The sequence below is a fragment of the Phoxinus phoxinus genome, assembly GCF_949152265.1.
Source record: "Phoxinus phoxinus genome assembly, chromosome: 20".
Taxonomy (NCBI): domain Eukaryota; kingdom Metazoa; phylum Chordata; class Actinopteri; order Cypriniformes; family Leuciscidae; genus Phoxinus; species Phoxinus phoxinus.
Window position 1 is genome coordinate 11,342,576 of NC_136895.1, and position 18,268 is coordinate 11,360,843.

An 18,268-nucleotide genomic window follows, 5' to 3' on the forward strand; every position below is an offset into this window, starting at 1 on the left:
AGAAAATAACATCTTTAACCTTTTAAAATGCTATATTTTTTAGGCATATACATCTATGAGAGAGAGAGAGAGAGAGAGAGAGAGAGAGAGAGATTTTGCTCTTCTATGCTAGGAGGGAAAAACATGGTGAGTTTATTCATAGTTCTTGGTATTAGCAAGTGCCGAGGTTTTGGAGCAAGTGCCAGACCACTCTGGTTGTTTTTTGTTATTTTCTGTCCTCACAGAGAAGTCGAATATTACTCTGTCGTCCTACAGTTTAGCATTTAAATAAAACTCTTCTGTATAACTCATAATTCACTATTTATAGTAGTCCACACAGACGAAAGCGTTTTCTCTTCCTTTGTAGACGATGACCTCATGGCCGTCGTCAGAGCGGTTCTGACCTGTTCAGCCATGTGTGTAAATGCTAAAATATGAGTGGTAAATTGACCCTGGTCAGAATGTCTCTCTCCCTATGAAATAGTAATTCCCTTCGTCTACCGCAAGAGAGTGCACATATTCTGCTCCAGTCAACATCTGAAGAAATATCAATTTCAATGAACTTCATACACACGTTTGTCACCCATGTGCTTTTTGTCAAACAAACAGGAAAACATGAAGGTATGCAGATTAAATTGCATCTAAATAACAGGCCTTCCATCTTGAATATAGAAATCAAGTGTTTTCTGCCTCTCTAGATTTGTAGTTTTCAGGATTGATTTTGAGGAGCCAACTGGCTAAGAACTCCAATTATGTGATCTAGTTGTTAACATTAAAACGTTCTCTGGATAGTATTGGGATGTCTGGGTGAGAGTACAAAGCACCGGGTTCTCCTTTCTGGTCCGCTGGTTTTTACCACTGTTGGGTACGTACTGACCACAAGGTTTTAGAAAACAGCTGACAACACTTTTTTTGGGGCCTGTTTTGTTCACACCTCACGGTTTATTGCAAAGATAAGTAGATTTCCTTCTGTAAGCTACTAAGTTCCTGAACGTAGGTGTCTTTCTGAGAGAGCACTGTGTTCTGGGAATTCCTGGCTATCATGTGTCTCTGTGATCTCAATTCATGCCGGTAAGTACCGTCACACACAACAGTCAAACGTGCGCTCGTTCAAAATATACTGGCCTTTGTCAGCGTGAGGGATTTGTGTTGGCACACATTTTGACGGCTTATGAGAGGGCAAAGGATTTCCTGTCAGTATATGGTGGTTCTTTTGATGGCCTTTTTAATGACTATGACTTGGTTCAGGGATTTTTTTTCTGTACAAGGGACATAAGATTGTTTTTTTGACTGGTCATATGATATGAATGTTTTAATCAAAGTCACACCAAACGTTTTAAGGCCTGTTCACACCAAGAACAATAACTATAAAGATAATTATTACGATATTAGCATCCTATGATAACTTTCTGTTTTATTCTAAGTGTGCGCTGTAATTTTGTCGTCTGTCACTTTAAATGCTGGAGCTCGGTGGATTCTGATTGGCTGTCAATGTTTATATTGCTCATCAACTGGAAAAAAATTATTCTGGGAAAGTGATTCCAACGATATTGTGTTGTTATTGTTAAAGTTGTGGTGTGGACTTCCCTATAGACCCATAGAATTATAACTATTATTCAAACTTTCTTGCTATAGTTAACATCATTGGTGTGAACAGGCCTTAAGTGGAGATTCTTAGAGCATTTATAAAAGTTGTTAGTATTCAACCACTACTTGAGGTGCTACTTGAGAGGAGTTTAGTGCTAGAGATGGTGTAAGGTGTGCTGTTTTGACCACCTCGTGTACATGACCAACTTTATCTGGATAGGTAATGTCAAGTTTTTTTTCTCCTGTGGTTCAGGCATCAAGCATAAACAAGATTTGATAATGCAGGGCCGCTTCATAACTGAGTCATTCAGTCATCTTCGCCAAATATCCCGGTGTTTGTTTTGGTTGCACAGCAGGGGGCTCAGTTCTGGGCTCAGGACCAGATACCCAAGAACTAGAGTTTACAGGAATGTCTGGATCTATAAGTTTGTGTGCATGTATGTGTTTGTGTTTTTGGCTGTAGTTCAGCATGTTGTTCCAATACTTCGTTGCTGAGATATGTGGGCCTCTGAGCTTGTGAATCAGTGGGAAAGGATGGGAAGGACCTCTCCCGCTGTGTTTTTTTGTTGGCATTTATTCAGGTTCTCCACCTTTGTTGTCTTTCTCTTCCTAGCTGTTCTTCTCCTTTCCAATCTGATAAATCATCCAATAAGCAATGTATGTTAAACACAAGTCTGAAATCCATATTTCAGTGCATATTTTTTCCATGCCACAATTCATGACAGGCCAGCAAATGCTGTTTGACACCAGCCTAGACTTAGTTGAAGCAGACCACATCTCCTCAAAGTTCTTCATTGTTTTAGAGAGACTACTGAAAACTTTCCAGTATCAGGACAACATAAGAGCATCCAAGGTAAAGAATCTTGTATGTGACTCTATTAATTTTTGTTATATGCTTTTACACTATTTTCAACAAAAGTTTACCAGCATTGTCCATCACACACAATCATAATGAGGGTCTGTGGGGTTCTCTCTATGACATCATTTCCTATTTTTTCCTGCATGTTTGTGCCGAAGTTTTTAAAATTTATATATCTTCATACCCCCATCGCCCCTCGCAGGCCGGGTGGGTACCCATGAGACTGCGCTCCACCTTTGGGAGGGACCGATCACGGTGGCCGCGGCACGTGGGTGTATGGATAGTTGAGCCAAGAGAAAGGAGATGGAAGCATTGAGCGACAGAGACGAGAGAGGAAAAAAAATTCTTGGTCTGGTTCCTACAACGCGCTGCCATCTGGTCCTCCACCAGCTAGGTGATCTTCTCCGCGGTACCTGGATGGCGACGGCTCCTCCGTGTTCGGGCAGTCGGCAGGAGTCCCCCGTTCCCTGCTCCTCCCCATCAAGGCGGACGACAGCAGGCTCCGGCCTCGAGCAAACGGTGGCGACTCCTCCGCTCCCTCACGGACGGCAGCCGCCCCTCCAGCACCCAGGCGGCCGTCAGCGAGCTTGACTGTCCCCCGGCAACTCCGGTGCACCGCCTCGAGCGTCCATGGTGACGGAATCTGCCCACCATGCTCGATGGCACCGCGGATTCCCCACAGCACCGTGGACTCTTTGACAGCGTTTTCCTCCTTCTTCCCGGGTTTCAGCACCAGTGTAACGAGGATAGATATTATGGGAAGAAGGTGGCGGGAACCAGCGAACATTCAACAATTTTAATGACAAAATAAAACCAATACAAAATGAAAATATAAGCCAGCAGCCCCTCGCGGCCACACAAAACAGAAACAAAACATCAAATAAAACTCAGGCCTGTTCCTCTCTCAATCTCCACTGTCGTCGCTCCTCCATTTATGCTTCCGCTCCTCTGTGAGAGATACGAGACCGGTGCGTCGCGCAGGTGTCGCTCATTATAGTCACGCCACCGGCCTCGCGCTGTTCTCCCACGGCCCTCGACCTCGTCCTGCTCGGCACAAAAAGATTAACCCAGACTACTTGGGTTCTGACACAATATTTTTGTCTGTTACTATAGTCAGATTGTGTGATTTTGAGGCAGATACATTTTTTATCCAATAAGAAAACATGCGCATAAACTACCACGGAAACACAATATGCCGATAAAATTCTCAATGCGCATCAAAAAGTAATGCGACTTTGCACAATGGGACAGCATAACTAGACTAACCAGTGCACCGATCTCATTGCACAGCATATGAAATGCTATTTTGGTCATTCTAAAATGTGGCTTAGTATAATTTCTAGCCATAACTGTCTTACACGAATGCGTTCCCAAACATCAGGCATCCACCTCTGAAAGTAAGAAAACATGACCGCGTTTATTGCATTTCATCTGCCTGCTCTGAGGTGCAAGTAATTTATTATATACAAAAAAGGCTTGAGTTGTTACCTCAAAATTGTAATGTACTGTACAAGTGAAATCTAAGTGAAGGTCAGCATGGGGGTAACAGTTGATATTAGCGTAATTTGGGCTGGCAAAGTTGTGTTTACCTGGCTGTAAAAGTGGCCTACCTCAGGCCGTAAGCCCAACTGCTTCCCACTTCCTGATCTGTCAATACTTTTCTTTACTCTCAACTTACTTCGTACCTTTTGGCTAAAATTAGAGCAAGAGTGGTAAAATAGCAAAGGAAGGAAAAAGAAAACATTTCCTTCATTTACCAAGGAATTTAGTTTGACCCAAAAGTTTTGTGCTCTGTAGCACACAGCTTTACTAAAGGTTGACGGCACGTGGAGGAAAGATGACCTCACGTGTACTCATGGAGACAAAACGTGTGTGCCTGAAAGAGACCACCAGACTTCTGTCAGGACGCAGGGAGAGAGAGGGGGAGAGATTTGAACTGATAAGATAGTCAAGAAAGTTTGGTTTGGACTGTGCAGTATGCCATTGAGATGAATGGCAATGCTAATGCTAGCTGATTTTTCCAGGTATTATGGACTTCCTTTCTTCGACCAGTATGCATTTCTCATGCTGGTTTATACTGGCGAGTGCTGGTTTGGTGCAAGTTGCATCTTTCGGCTAAAGCCGATTGACTGAGGGAGAACTGGCTAGTTAAGCCAGATCAGTTGGATATGCCAGAACATTAGCATCACATGCATCCAAAACACAACATACACAGGGTTTGCTGCTCTCCTCTTTAAATGCGTTGAAATTAGACCACCCGGGCTTACTCCAGTTTTACCAGCTGTTCTGTACATAAACATAAAATGTTAAAAATAATAGAGATGATGAAGTGTTAGATTTGTTATTATTGGATGCTGTTGCCGAGCACATGCTGATTCCCAATTGGCCACGGTCTGATTGACACGTCCTCCTGCTTCGTCCCAGATAGTGATACATTTGGTTTGTTTGGAGCTTCTGTCCCAATGGACTTCCACTCAGAGCATGGGCTGATGTATGGCATATCACGGATGGACGTTGGGGAATGGAAAGAGTGAAAGATAGAGACAGAAACTGCTCGGATCTCTCAGAGTATTCCTAGCTTAGTGAGGAGTGATATTAACCATGTGACTCTGGAGCCTTGGAGTCTGAATACTTACAGTATAATAATTCCCTGAAAGCCATGATAATTGGGTCTTCTTAGGTGTTGAGTTCCTTCTGAAAGTTGGTACAGAAAATTCACTGACCTCCCAGGAGCGTTTTGTCGCATTACTCTTATACGTCTATGTTGCATGTGAATAGTTAACGTAAGAAATTCCAAATCATTCCAAATGACCAACAATGCTTTTCGTTTCGGTTTTAAAACTCCTTTTGAGTGTTGTGATGTATCTTCAGAGCTTATCTGCCACTTAACAGAAGTGAAACAAAAGTGCATCTGTTAATCAGATTGCTTAAACCTCGCTTATTCAGACCTATTTTTGTCACTGATTGGGTTATAGACTCAGGGGCTGTTTACACGACACCATTTTTAACTAAAAACGTAAAACTTTTTATGCATTTTGGAAGTTCGTTTACACGAAAACGGCGTTTTGGGTGCCTGAAAATGCAATATTTTAAAAAACGTGTTTCAAAGTGCAAGTTTTTGAAAACGGTCTCCATGTAAACACCAAAAATGCAAATCTCTGAAGACGATGACGTCATGCACATGCGTATTACGTGTTCAGTCTATAGTGTTTCATCGCCATTAGTGGCAGCAGAATACAGAATTTTTAGTCGTTTTCGTGTGACAAAAAAACAAAACAAAAAAGTGACTATACATACTGTGCTAATGTAAAACAATTAAATGTTTACACTTAGTTTCTTCAAATTTGTTTTATTACAGTTAACAACTAACCCCAGCCCTAATCTAATCTAAGATATATATTGATGTTAAATCATATTTTAAATCCAAAATATATTTAAAGCAGCACTAGGTTACTTTTCAACCTTAATAATATATTTCCAAGTCTCTTGTGATGGTACATCGACTTACAATAGGTTGAATGACACGTCTGCCATAGCCTGACGGGGTCTGTAGCGTTTTTAATCGTACTTTTAAACTTCGGGTTTCGGGTAGTAACTGGCGAACAAAGAGAACTACAAAATTTGACTGCTTTACGGCATATACGTCACTTCCACCACCACCCCCACTTCCTTAAAATCGGACGTGCGAGCCAAACTTGCGTTTGTTTGCCAAATGTTATAGTCGTGGACGAAGCAGCACAGAAAAGCAAGAAAGCAAAGTTTTTGTCGGAGGAAAGCAAAAAGAGGAAACGAGAAAGTGATCGCATTAAAGGCAGAACGAGGATCAACACTGGCGTGAGCTGAAGGAGGACGAGGGGTGCCCGATGCCACCCGTCCCGGTTCTCCAGGGATTGTTCTCTTTTTTGAGCGACAGTCTCGGAAATAATTTTTTTTTTTTTGTGAAAATGTACTTCTAAAGTAGAATTTCCTGGTTTCAAATTAAACCATTTCCGTCTACTGTTACTGTGTTTTCTTCATAGTTGTGTACAGTACATCCAATCCTGTGTCCATAAACGGGTAAAAACCATGGTAAAAACGGGTAAAACAGTGGATTGGCCAATGCCAGGCTTTACTTTTATTTGATTGCAAGCTCAACTTATCACCTAGCAACTGCCGCGCATCAACACACATCCAAGATGATACAGTGTGAGTTTAGTTGCTAGCTAGCTTTTTAAAAACTGTCTATTTACATCTATTGTGTGAAATGGGGGGAGAGACGGACGAGGAAGATAACACAACAAAATCGGATGAGCCACCAGTGTCAAAGAAAATACTATTTACAACCTACAACTCAGACCCCCCAAAAATACTAATAATCTGAGTGTCCCGGTTTTTCACAAATCAAAGGCAACCCTATGCCCGACCGATGCGGACTTTCAAATATCAAATGGAAGCCTATGTCTAAAGGGCGTGAACACGTTTGGTAGGGGCTACATTCTTGCAAGTAAATCTATAAGATGTACAAAATCATATTTTAGGATACCTAACATGTCTGTGATATTTGTTTATTTGTCTTGCCTCAAACTATAATGCAAATCGATTTGTAAAATTTGCAGATTTATCTATAGTAGCTTCTTGATATTATAATATTGACGATATATGGTTATTATCTACCACTCCACACATTGCATTGAAGTATCATATAGATTCAGTAAAACGGTAACCAATAGACTAGGCTACATAAATGACGCTGACTTGTAAACGTGAGCATCGCGATCATTTGTCGTTTGAAAAAATATAAAACCCATGAAATTATATTCATATCATGACATGCTGAAATATATGCCACTGTACCTGGATGAAGACATTTCACACGCGACGCAAGCAGAACACCTGCATGTGAACTCCTCCTACAGTGTTCTGGGCTATCATGGTTGTCAACAAATGCACGTGCATGTATGACAGGGTTTACGACAGTAGTAGAGGACAATACTGTTTATCAACTCTAGGGGGACCCCGAGAGCTTAAAAGTTAAAAGTAACCTGGTGTTACTTTAAGGCACTTAAGTGCGTTGATGGTACTGGGATTCATGTCTTTGATTTTACGAGAGTAATGCTCTAACAGTAGAGCCAGAACAGCAACAATTTAGCATTCAAATGGTATTTTTGCATCACATGGTGACATTGAATGGGACCAGGTAGTTAATCTTGATTATTTATACTTATTTGTTTATAATTAAAATTAATTGTTAGCGCTAGTTAATACTACACAAAAAATAGCCACGTCAATTGGGTCGTCTTTGTTTTTTTGAGCTATGCAAGATGTAATCATAGCTATGTTTCCATCCACCTATTTATATGAGCATAAATACATTTTATAAATTTGCATAAAAAATGTATCTGCTCAATAGAGGCAGATATATTTTTTATCCCATAAGAATGGAAACGCATTTACTGAACAAAATCTTTCGATGCGCAACAATCGACTCGCGTGACTTTTCCTCAACAGAGGATGTAATTGGATAACTGGACTAACCAGTGGACTGATTTTATTGCACAGCATTGTAAGCCAAACCTGAGCAAAAGAATGATTTGGTATAATGACGTCCCAGAATCATTACACACGATTGCGTTCCCAAACACAACACAACTGAATGCTTGATAACATTACGATGCTTATTGCATTTTGCCTGCACGCTCTGAGACGCAAGTCATTTAAGATGGAGGATAAGAGAGCAACAGTTTCTTCCCCGATAGCACCAGCTTCCATTTTTATTACATATATTTTGTGCCAATTTCGATTTTGTTCTCTTGAACCCAAGGGATGGAATTGCTGCTTTCCATTTTTACGCACAAGTTAAATTCGCAACTTTGGATGGAAACATAGCTAATGAGAACTGAAGGGTATCGAAAGATGATGTGCAAGCGTGAATGAAAAGAACCAAACCAAAACTCCTTTCCTAGGTTTTTCAGCAGGGCACACTCTCATTGGTCAGGTTTTTTCTTGAAGCGAGATGGCTGACTGCTCAACTGATTTGCATTAGCAGGGCAATTAAAGCAGAGATGTTCTTTCTCATGATCCAAAAACTGCTGATTATCCACCTTTGGCCTTTGATTCCGATTTGTGCTCAGAGAAATCTCCCTCTTTGGCTGGAGAAGGAGCGACTCCCTCCAATCCTGCTTTGAGGATCAGTGAGCTTCAACAAGGTCGGTTTAAGAAAAGGATAATCTCATAGTTTACGGCACCTAATAAGGCCAAATAAGTGGATATGTGTGACAGTTGTATTTCTGAGGAGGACTGCTGCCCATTTTCATATATTAGCCTTCTCTAAGCCCTCTCATTGTGTACCGTTGAGATGATAGATCATCTCTCGCTTTATTTTCATCCCTTGATTTGACGTTAAAGCCTCTGGGACTCAGTGTGCATGTGCAGCGCAGTGAAAGACAAGCTCTGGCTCACTAAAAATGCTACGTCTCTTAAAATATATTCCATTATTCAATGCCTCGTAGACATTCGAGAAGCTAGTTTATGCAAAGAGATGTATGTGTTGCCAGAGATACTCTGTTGCACCTGCTTGAGCTCATCTTTAGTGGTTAAAGCTTAGGTTTATTTTTATGTGTTTGGTTAAGCTATTTTAGACATGAATGTATTATATGTTATGAGGTGAACGAATGCTTGGCTGGTCACTATGTTGGATGCTTGACAAAGCAAGTTGGTTGGCGGGAGCTTCATTACTGTGATGTGGATTAATGGCCTCTTGTTCTTGGTGTTGTGTTGGATCCTAGAGTCGTGACGAATTGCGATTGATGGTTATAGTGTGTATTTATGGTTAATGGTGAATTATATAATGAGTTTAACTCTTTCCCCGCCATTGACGGAAATTTCTGTCATTTATGTGACAACGCTTCCCTGACGTTGACGGAATCCGGCTTTCCGTGTTTTCACTGTTATTCGATAGGGGGCGTTATTACGCAACTTAAAGGTATAGAGTGTGGATAGCAGCTTTGATCATTGGGTCTCGGAAGAAATGTTTGAGTTTATTGTGAGATCTTTTGACTGCAGTCAATATTAAGAACTTTAACAATGTTATTGTTCAACAATGGAATTTTTTTATTATTCCATCTACAGTACATTTAAAATGGTTGCACATGTCTTTGCTTTCACATGTAAAAATAAAATGACAAAATTATGACAAAAATCTTATTTTTTGATATATTGATAGTTTGACAGTTTATGTTCATGTTACCTTGATTTTGAAAACACTTTTCTCAATTCCTTTCTGCAGTGTACTTTTATTGCTGTGAATTAAAATTTAATTTGTGATTTTTCTTTCCAGTGCAAACCATCTTTCGTGACCCTCCATTGCCCAATCAGTATTGATCTCAATGTAAAAGGAATTGCTGAGAAAAATGTATAAAATCAGTATAATCCATTTACATTTTTTGAGTTATTTCAACAACAATCCTAATTGTTTATGTGGTCAACTAAAGATTCCTTGTCCAGAAGGTCCATTATTAATTAACAACGCAATAAATTATTTATTATGAGAACTTTGGAATACTTATCTATGAAGAAAGCAATTGCATTACATTCAATCATTTTGTAGACGCACATAAACGTCAAGACCTTACTCATGAACTGTATTAAATGAAAAGATGAGCTCTTAACATGACCACAACAAATACCTAACAGTGAGGACACAAACATGAAGTACATAGCTGAACATAAACAAAGCCAGAAAACAACAAAACAACCGCATAATTTAACCGCAGTGCATGTTGGGAAAACGTGAAACATTAACCAAATCAACAACATCTCTCAATATGAAACCGTTCAGACAACTTTGTTAGGCTTTGGACAGCATTTGGAAGAATATTCCTTTGTGTTTTCCCATGTGTTTTGATGTAAGTCACTTTTCTTAGTATCTGTGACTCATAAAGCCCATATGCTGGATAAAATGTAATCTTTCTTTTCTTACAGTGACGGTAATGGTAAGAGCTGAGCACAGTTCCACAGGAAATATAGATATTTCCTGCCTTTGTATTCTCAAGACTACCAAGGGCGAGATGAATCGAAAACTGAAGGGAAGCAGAACTGGTGGATCTGACGGAACACAATTCTCCATAAACTTAGCTTTTCTCCAGACGGTGGTCTCCTCCTGAGACTGAGGGGGCACTGGGACTGGATATCCAGAGTCTGAGTTGTGTCAAAGTGGTAGAGGTGAAAGAACATCTGTATTCAGGTCAAAACATTGCCACCGAAGACCTATATCTGAGACTGCTGTCTTGATATAAATTAAAAAGTTGTGCAGATAATGGATTTCTTAAAGGGGTGGTAAAATGCCATTTTCACAAGATGTAAAATAAATCTCTGATGTCCCCAGAGTGTGTGTGTGAAGTTTTAGCAAAAAAAAAAAAACACAAAAAAACCCAGATATTTTTATGTAGCATGTTAAAGTTGTCACTTTTTGAGGGTTTGCAAAAACGCACCGTTTTGTGCCTGGCCCTTTAAATATAAATGAGCTGCTGCAGAGGGCGGGGTTTCAAGAGCTCGCGTGTGTTAGCAGCAGCTGTGATTACCTCACGCAGACACACTAAACTGACAGAAACTGTTCTGTCTTTAATGTTAAAACGGAGTCAGACAAAGATGGAGAGACTCAAGAAGAAGTGACAACATGTAGAATGCAACATGACGTCTCTGAAAGGTTAGTTGATGAAATTATGCTGCTGATGTGGAGATAACTATCTTCAATTATATTCTGTCATGGTAATCTATAAATCGCTCATATAGGAACTATTGTGAGATGCACACAGAGTGACTTTCTATTGCATGTGAAAAGATGGATGCTAAAGTTTGAGCTGACTCACAAATGTACTCGACTACAACAACTTTTCCTCTTCTCAACATCGACTGCGTGTTCCCGGGGGCGGGGCTTATGTACATTTTAGGCTTGCTGATGTCACTAACCTGGGAGGAATGTCGTGTAGTCCCTACCAGCCGTTTGTTGTAGTCCTTTTCTTTAATATCAAATATCTCCCTTTGCTTTGAACTTTGAGCGTTGTAACTTTGCAGATGTTGTTTATGCTCAAACAGCAACATTACACACTAACTAAAGTTAGAAAAGTGAAATCATACTTTACCCACCCCCTTAAAGGATTCAGGGTTTAGATTAAACTCAGTCGACACAATTTGGACAGTTTTTTTGCTTACCAGAAAAATATTTTGGACTCGCCCCTTGATTTCTTTAAAGCAAAAATCGAGGCAAGGCACTTACAGTGGAAGTTAATTTTTGAGGATTTAAAAACAGAAATGTGATTTTTTTTTTTATAAAATCACTTACATAACTTGTGCATTATTTGAGCTGTATAGGTGGTTAAATCACTAAATTAAGTCTGTAAAAATGTAATTTATACATTTTATACAGAAAAGGTTATTAAAGTGATTTTCTTTCTAACTAAAACTGGACTGTCCAGGTGTGTTGTGCGAGGGAAATATATCCAGGTTGTGTGTGACGTTTACAGAGCAACAAGGATAAATAATGATGTACTGTGCTCTTGGCAATGAGAAGAAAAAGTGTGCTTGTTAATTTTAGGTCATAAATAAAGCCCATTAATCTGTCCTCTCCACTCTCTGTGGTTAAAGGAGAAGATTCCTAAGAGTTAAAGTATTCTTGGCAGGTATTGTTTATCTCTCTTGTTTTCGCATACACACGGCCTTCCTTCCTCTCATTCTCATTTGATACTGCTGAAAGCTTCAATGAGTTGGCACAGAGTCTTATTGTGTTCACTAAACAGATGAGGAACCCCTCATTTCAATGTTTGGCATCTGGAGATCTGAGTCAGACGGTCTCACAGATGATGGATGGCTGATAGTCTCATCCAAGACTTACAGGACAGGTATACATCATCTACACCTAATAACCACCCTCACACCACTATTGTTACCAGGAGTCTTAATAATTAATGAATGGAAAAAGCATGTTTTGATACAAATTTATAAAGAACTATAATGAAAAAATCTTACAAATACAGTATTGCTTAACTTAACTTTGTGTTTCCATTTTCTAATAGTGCATGTTTGACAGTATCTGTTTTCAAAATAGAATAACATTTCCTTTAGCAAACTAGATTTTTCAACAACATGAGTTTATATCTTGCAATTCTGATTTTATTTCTTGCAATTGCAAGTTTAAACCTCGCAATTCTGACTTTTTTTCTTGCAATTCTGACTTTATATCTAACCTTGCAACTGCGAGAAATAAGTCAGAATTGATTATAAACTCAGAATTGCGAGAAATATAGTCAGAATTTCAAGATATGAACTCGCAATTGTGGGAAAAAAAGTCTGATTTAATTTTATTTCTCGCAATTCTGATTTTATTTCTTGCAATTGCGTTTATAACTTGCAATTCTGACTTCAGAATTGCGAGATATGAACTTGCACTTGAAAAAAAAAGATTTAAACTCAGATTTGATTTTAAAAATATTCAGATTTGATTTGATTTCCCGCAATTCTGGGTTTATATCTCGCAATTCTGATTATCTAGAAATACGAAATTTTCTTTCAAATTTGCAGACCTTTTACATTCACAAACAGCTCTATAATACTCAAGAAAGGTAATATCTGAAAAATCATAATATAGGGGCATCAAATGTTAATGTTCATGTTTTAAACCCAGTTCAGGGAACAACGCTAAGGCTTTTTTCTACTGGCCCCACCAGTTAATAAATAAATAAAATAAAATAGGCCTAGTTATTGTTTTACGGTAGTTCCCTTTCGAAGGGAACTCAACAATACGTCATCGACGCTATGGGGAACGCCTCAGGCGTGACAGGTGTCTGAAATCACAATCAAATCACGGCAATCACATTGACCGGCGACAGCCCGTGAATCATTACGTGAATGATTAACGTGCGACCTAGAAGTATATAAGGGCGCCTTGCAAACATGACAAATCATCTTTTCGTCTTCAGGGACTGTATGTTTGAAACGCAAATTAAAAATACGGAGAAATGAAGCGTGCAGCAAAAGCTAGTTGCTTTCAGAAGTGTGCCGACCCGTGTCCTCGATATTTGACGCCGGAGGACACACACCAGCTGTGCGTTTTCTGCTTGGGTGAAGAGCACGCACGGGAGGTTCTCGAGGGAGCTTCCTGTGCAAACTGTGAGCGTTTTTCCTTGAAAACGCTCCGCTCTCGTCTGTCCCTCTTCTCGAGTGAAGGGGGGTCAGCATCTGGGAAACCCCGTGGTTCAGGTCCCGCTCGTGCCGAGGCAGAGCGGCGACTTGCGTCATGGGGCTCCCAGATGGAGCTTGTCGATCACCTTGAGAGGGCTGTAAACCTCTCAGATGACTCGACAACTGACGAGGGTGAGCTGCAGGTGGATGATGATAGCCTTTCACCGACTATTCCTGCAGCTAGTGCTCTTCAGGACGCGCAGGAGATGGCTGAGGAGGTTGAGAGTCAGGTGGATCCTGAACCTCCTCAGCCATCCTGCCCCGTGTATGCAGAGCTGGTGGATGTGATGGAGCGCGCCGCCGGCAAGCTGCAGCTGCCATGGCAGCGCGCTAGAGGAGAAACCGCTCGTGGCAGGCTCGATGATCGGTTTCTCCCCGGCCATAGACCACCAGCCCAGGTGAGCCTTCCATTTCTCCCCGACCTCCACACTGAGGTCGAGAAGGCATGGAAGAATCCATACTATGCCCGTATTCACCGGCATCAGCGGGCTAGTTTCGCTGATGTCGAGGGGATCGGAGAGTATGGATATGTGTCGATGCCGCCCATTGACGAGACGTTTGCGAACTATCTCGTCTCTGGACAGGCGTCGACACTGAGAGCTCCAACCCTCCCATCCAAACCGCTGAAAACTACGGCTCGTTTGAATGGTAGAGCATACTCGGCAGCAGGTCAGGCTGGTGCTGCCCTGCACACCATGGCGGTCCTGCAGGCGTACCAGGCCGACCTGCTGAGGGATCTCGACCAGGGGGCAGGGTTGTCCCCTGAGGCGGTGGCTGAGCTGCGCCGCACCACAGATCTTGCTCTCCGGACCACCAAACAAACCGCTGCTTCGATCGGCCGGTCGATGGCAGCAATGGTGGCCACGGAGAGACATCTGTGGTTAAATCTTGCCGACATCGGGGAGAAAGAGAAGTCCTTTCTCCTCGATTCGCCGGTTTCACCCTCTGAACTCTTCGGCACCTCCGTAGAGGCGGTGGTGGGGAAGTTTAGGGAGGCAAAGGCGCGCTCAGCAGCATTTAAAACATGCATACCGCTGAGATCCGGGTCCGCGCCCAGGCAGGCGGGAGGACCTGGCCCATCCCGGTCTGAGGACCAGAGGCGGGGCCAGCGAGCCAGTGTCACCTCTCGTGCGCCCCCTCCAGGTAGGAGCAGGGCGCAGAAAAGGTGTGACTCCCGCAACAGGAGGGATTTGAGGGATGTTATCCAGCAGAAGCGTCAGCACCGCTGAAGGATAACTCCTTCCGAGGGTCATCAAATCTGCCCTCTCCTGCTTCCGACTCCCCAGGCGTTCATCACATCAGGCCTGGGGCGGGGCCTATGATGAGAACGATGTTCTGATGGCCCGCCTAGGCTTGGCCTGTGAGAGCGCCTCTTTCCGGCATGTAAAGTGATGGACCCCAGGTTCATAAGAAACTACCTGGCGAGTCTTCACTCCGCACGCCGCAGGTGAGCTGTCTGGTCTTCTTAAGAGTAATTTCTGAAGAATGTATACTAATATGTATCTCTCTACAGACCTCGTTCCCTGTATAGAGTCATGGGCATGTCAATGCAGAAAGAATAAGGTAAGGAGGAAAAATCTGGATTATTGGGGCCCTGAAGTTCCCCTGTAGGTGGCTTTAACGATAGGAAGAAGCACCATCTGTTGGGGCTTCTTTTGTGAATTGTGCTGGCCCTCGGGCTCTTAGCCACCTTAGGGTAGAGTAGTTGGTCTCTCTCAATTAGGATTTTTTGATCTGAGTTTGACTGACGCTTGAGCTTCAGATAGATCTATATGTCCGGCCCACGGGCCGTTTGACTTCCTCCCTGAGTACATCGCCCCCTTGAGCTCTGTCTGGGTTTTCATTGGGCTGAGCGATTCTGCAGCCTGTTGTGTGAAATAATAATAACTATTTTTCTGTTAGGCTGTGGCTCCTCCGAGCCCTCAGGTAGATCTATGCTTGCAGGTTGGCCCTCACCAGGGCCGCCTCTGTAGCTGGCCTAGGCTGTGCCAGGGATAGTAGAGGCGCTCTGCTTTAGCATTTCTGCCTCTGAACCTTCACTGTGTGAATTTAGGTTCCTAGCATCCCTGTATGACAGCCTCCTCCAATGGAGTCGTTAGGCCAAGGCCCGCCCCCTTCTCTGCATTCTGGGGCGACTAGAGTAATGCAGCGTGGTGCAGAGGTATGGTTTATAAAGATCCTGGGTTAGGCCTCAAATAGGCCTCCCCGGTACAATGTGTCTTTATTGAGCAGGGTGAGGCCGCCTTTCGCCTCACGAGGAGGCTGGGTCTGTCTGCCCGACCCTGCCGTGCAGAACTAGCATACGGAGTACTCCCCTGTGATACAGGGCAGGTCTGAGTCCTTCACTTTCAGTTCTGTATTATCCTACCTCGCACCACTGTGGCTCGGGTTGAGCGGAAAGTTTTAGCCTTCACTTCTTTTTTGGTCGAAGTACGCTCCCCTGAAGCCAGAGCATTGCCATGAGCTGACGCCCATGCTTACAGTTGGTGGGCCCCTGACTTTGGGGCCTCCATTGAGGCAGAGTGGCGTATGTTGTACTCCCCTTGCTCAAAGGGTACTAGCGCTCTTGCTGAGTACACTGCCATGGGCAATGTGATTAGGTACCAGAATGCTGTAGGCGCTGTCTAAACAGCTTATCTGCCAACGAAGGCTGCACCATTAGGTAGTAGGCCTCAGCAGGCCTCCTGAATGGGCAGCTCCCATGAGGGCGCTGTAGGCCAGCTCACCTCATGTGGCTGGCCTTGGTGGTTCGGGCAGTTGACTCACTGATGGGTAGTAGGCCCTAAACAGGCCTCCTCGGAAGTGAGTCCCAACATTGTGGGACATACTTGTTGGTGTGGTATGATTCCCAACAGTGTACCTTTGGAGCAGATTGACTTGCTGTCAGCTAGTAGGCCCAACCAGGCCTCCCTGATAGGCGAGTCCCCAGTGGGCTGGCCTTAACAGGCCGCCTTCGAACTGTCACCCAGATTCAGGGCTCATAGCTACCAGTTGTTTAAGATTACTATCAGGTAGTAGGCCTCCTCAGGCCTCCCTGAAGGTGAATTCCCACTTACGGTGGCTATCAGGTAGTAGGCCTTACCAGGCCTCCCTGTAGGCAAGCCCAAAGGACAGGCAACTGGACAGCTAGCCTGACCTACTATCAGGTAGTAGGCCTCACCGGGCCTCCCTGAAGGCATGTTCTCACATAATGTGATTATCAGGTGGTAGGCCGCTCCGGGCCTCCCTATATGTGAGCTCCCAAGTATCGTGGCTGTCAGGTAGTAGGCCTCACCAGGCCTCCTTGAAGGTAGTTCCCACATACTGTGGTTATCAGGTTACAGGCCTCACCAGGCCTTCCTGGTCATGAGCTCCCACATGCTGGGGTTATCAGGTAATAGGCCTCACCAGGCCTCCCTGAAGGTGAGTTCCCACATACTGTGGTTATCAGGTTACAGGCCTCACCAGGCCTTCCTGGTTATGAGTTTCCACATGTCAGGTTACAGGCCTCACCCGGCCTTCCTGAATGTGGGCTCCCACATATTGTGGTTATCAGGTTACAGGCCTCATCCGGCCTTCCTGGTTTTGAGCTCCCACACACTGTGGTCGCTAGGTTACAGGCCTCACCAGGCCTTCCTGGTCATGAGAGCTCCCACATACTGTGGTTATCAGGTTACAGGCCTCACCAGGCCTTCCTGGTTATGAGCTCCCACATACTGTGGTTATCAGGTTACTGGCCTCACTAGGTCTTCCTGGTTATGAGCTCCCACATACTGTGGTTATCAGGTTACAGGCCTCACCAGGCCTTCCTGAATATGAGATCCCACATACTGTGGTTATCAGGTTACAGGCCTCACCAGGCCTTCCTGAATATGAGCTCCCACATACTGGGGTTATCAGGTTACAGGCCTCACCAGGCCTTCCTGGTTATGAGCTCCCACATACTGTGGTTATCAGGTTACAGGCCTCACCAGGCCTTCCTGAATATGAGTTCCCACTTACTGTGGTTATCAGGTAGTAGGCCTTGCCAGGCCTCCCTGTGAGTGGTTCCCCAACGATGCTGGGTTCTGGAAGCTAGTGGCCGCTTGCTATCAGTTCAGCTGGCGTTATTTGGCCGCTGCTAAAAGCGAGCTCGCGCCCTGGCTCAACTAAAGTGTTCGTCCTCTGCTACTGGTTCCCTCCCGGAACTTCTCTGCCTACAGCCTGGTTTCCTACCAGTCAGTCCATTGCTCCCCTCACTGAGGGTCTCTATGAGTGTTTGGACTCCTGAGTCTGGTCAGACGGTCGTAGGCCTCTCGTGAGGCCTCCCAGTTAGATCAGCCCCTAGGCCTTCACAGGCCTCCTCAGTGTTTCAAACACAAACACTGGGTAGATCCGTGGATCGAGTAGAGAAACTCCCCTCTCTAGCAAGGGTTTAAAGCACTATGCTGAGTCATACTCTCCGGGATATCCCGTCTCTGAGATCCGGGCTGAGGTTTCACTGCCAGCTTCGCAGTCCCTCGGGTTGGATGCCTTACCTAAGGCAAATGTCCAGAGGCTCTGTCTCCAGACAGACAGGAATTTGGCCAGACTGAAGTGTCCAACGTAGTGACACCAGGTCAGGCCGTCCTGGTGGCATTTCGGGTGGTATATTCCCCCGTATAGTGACTG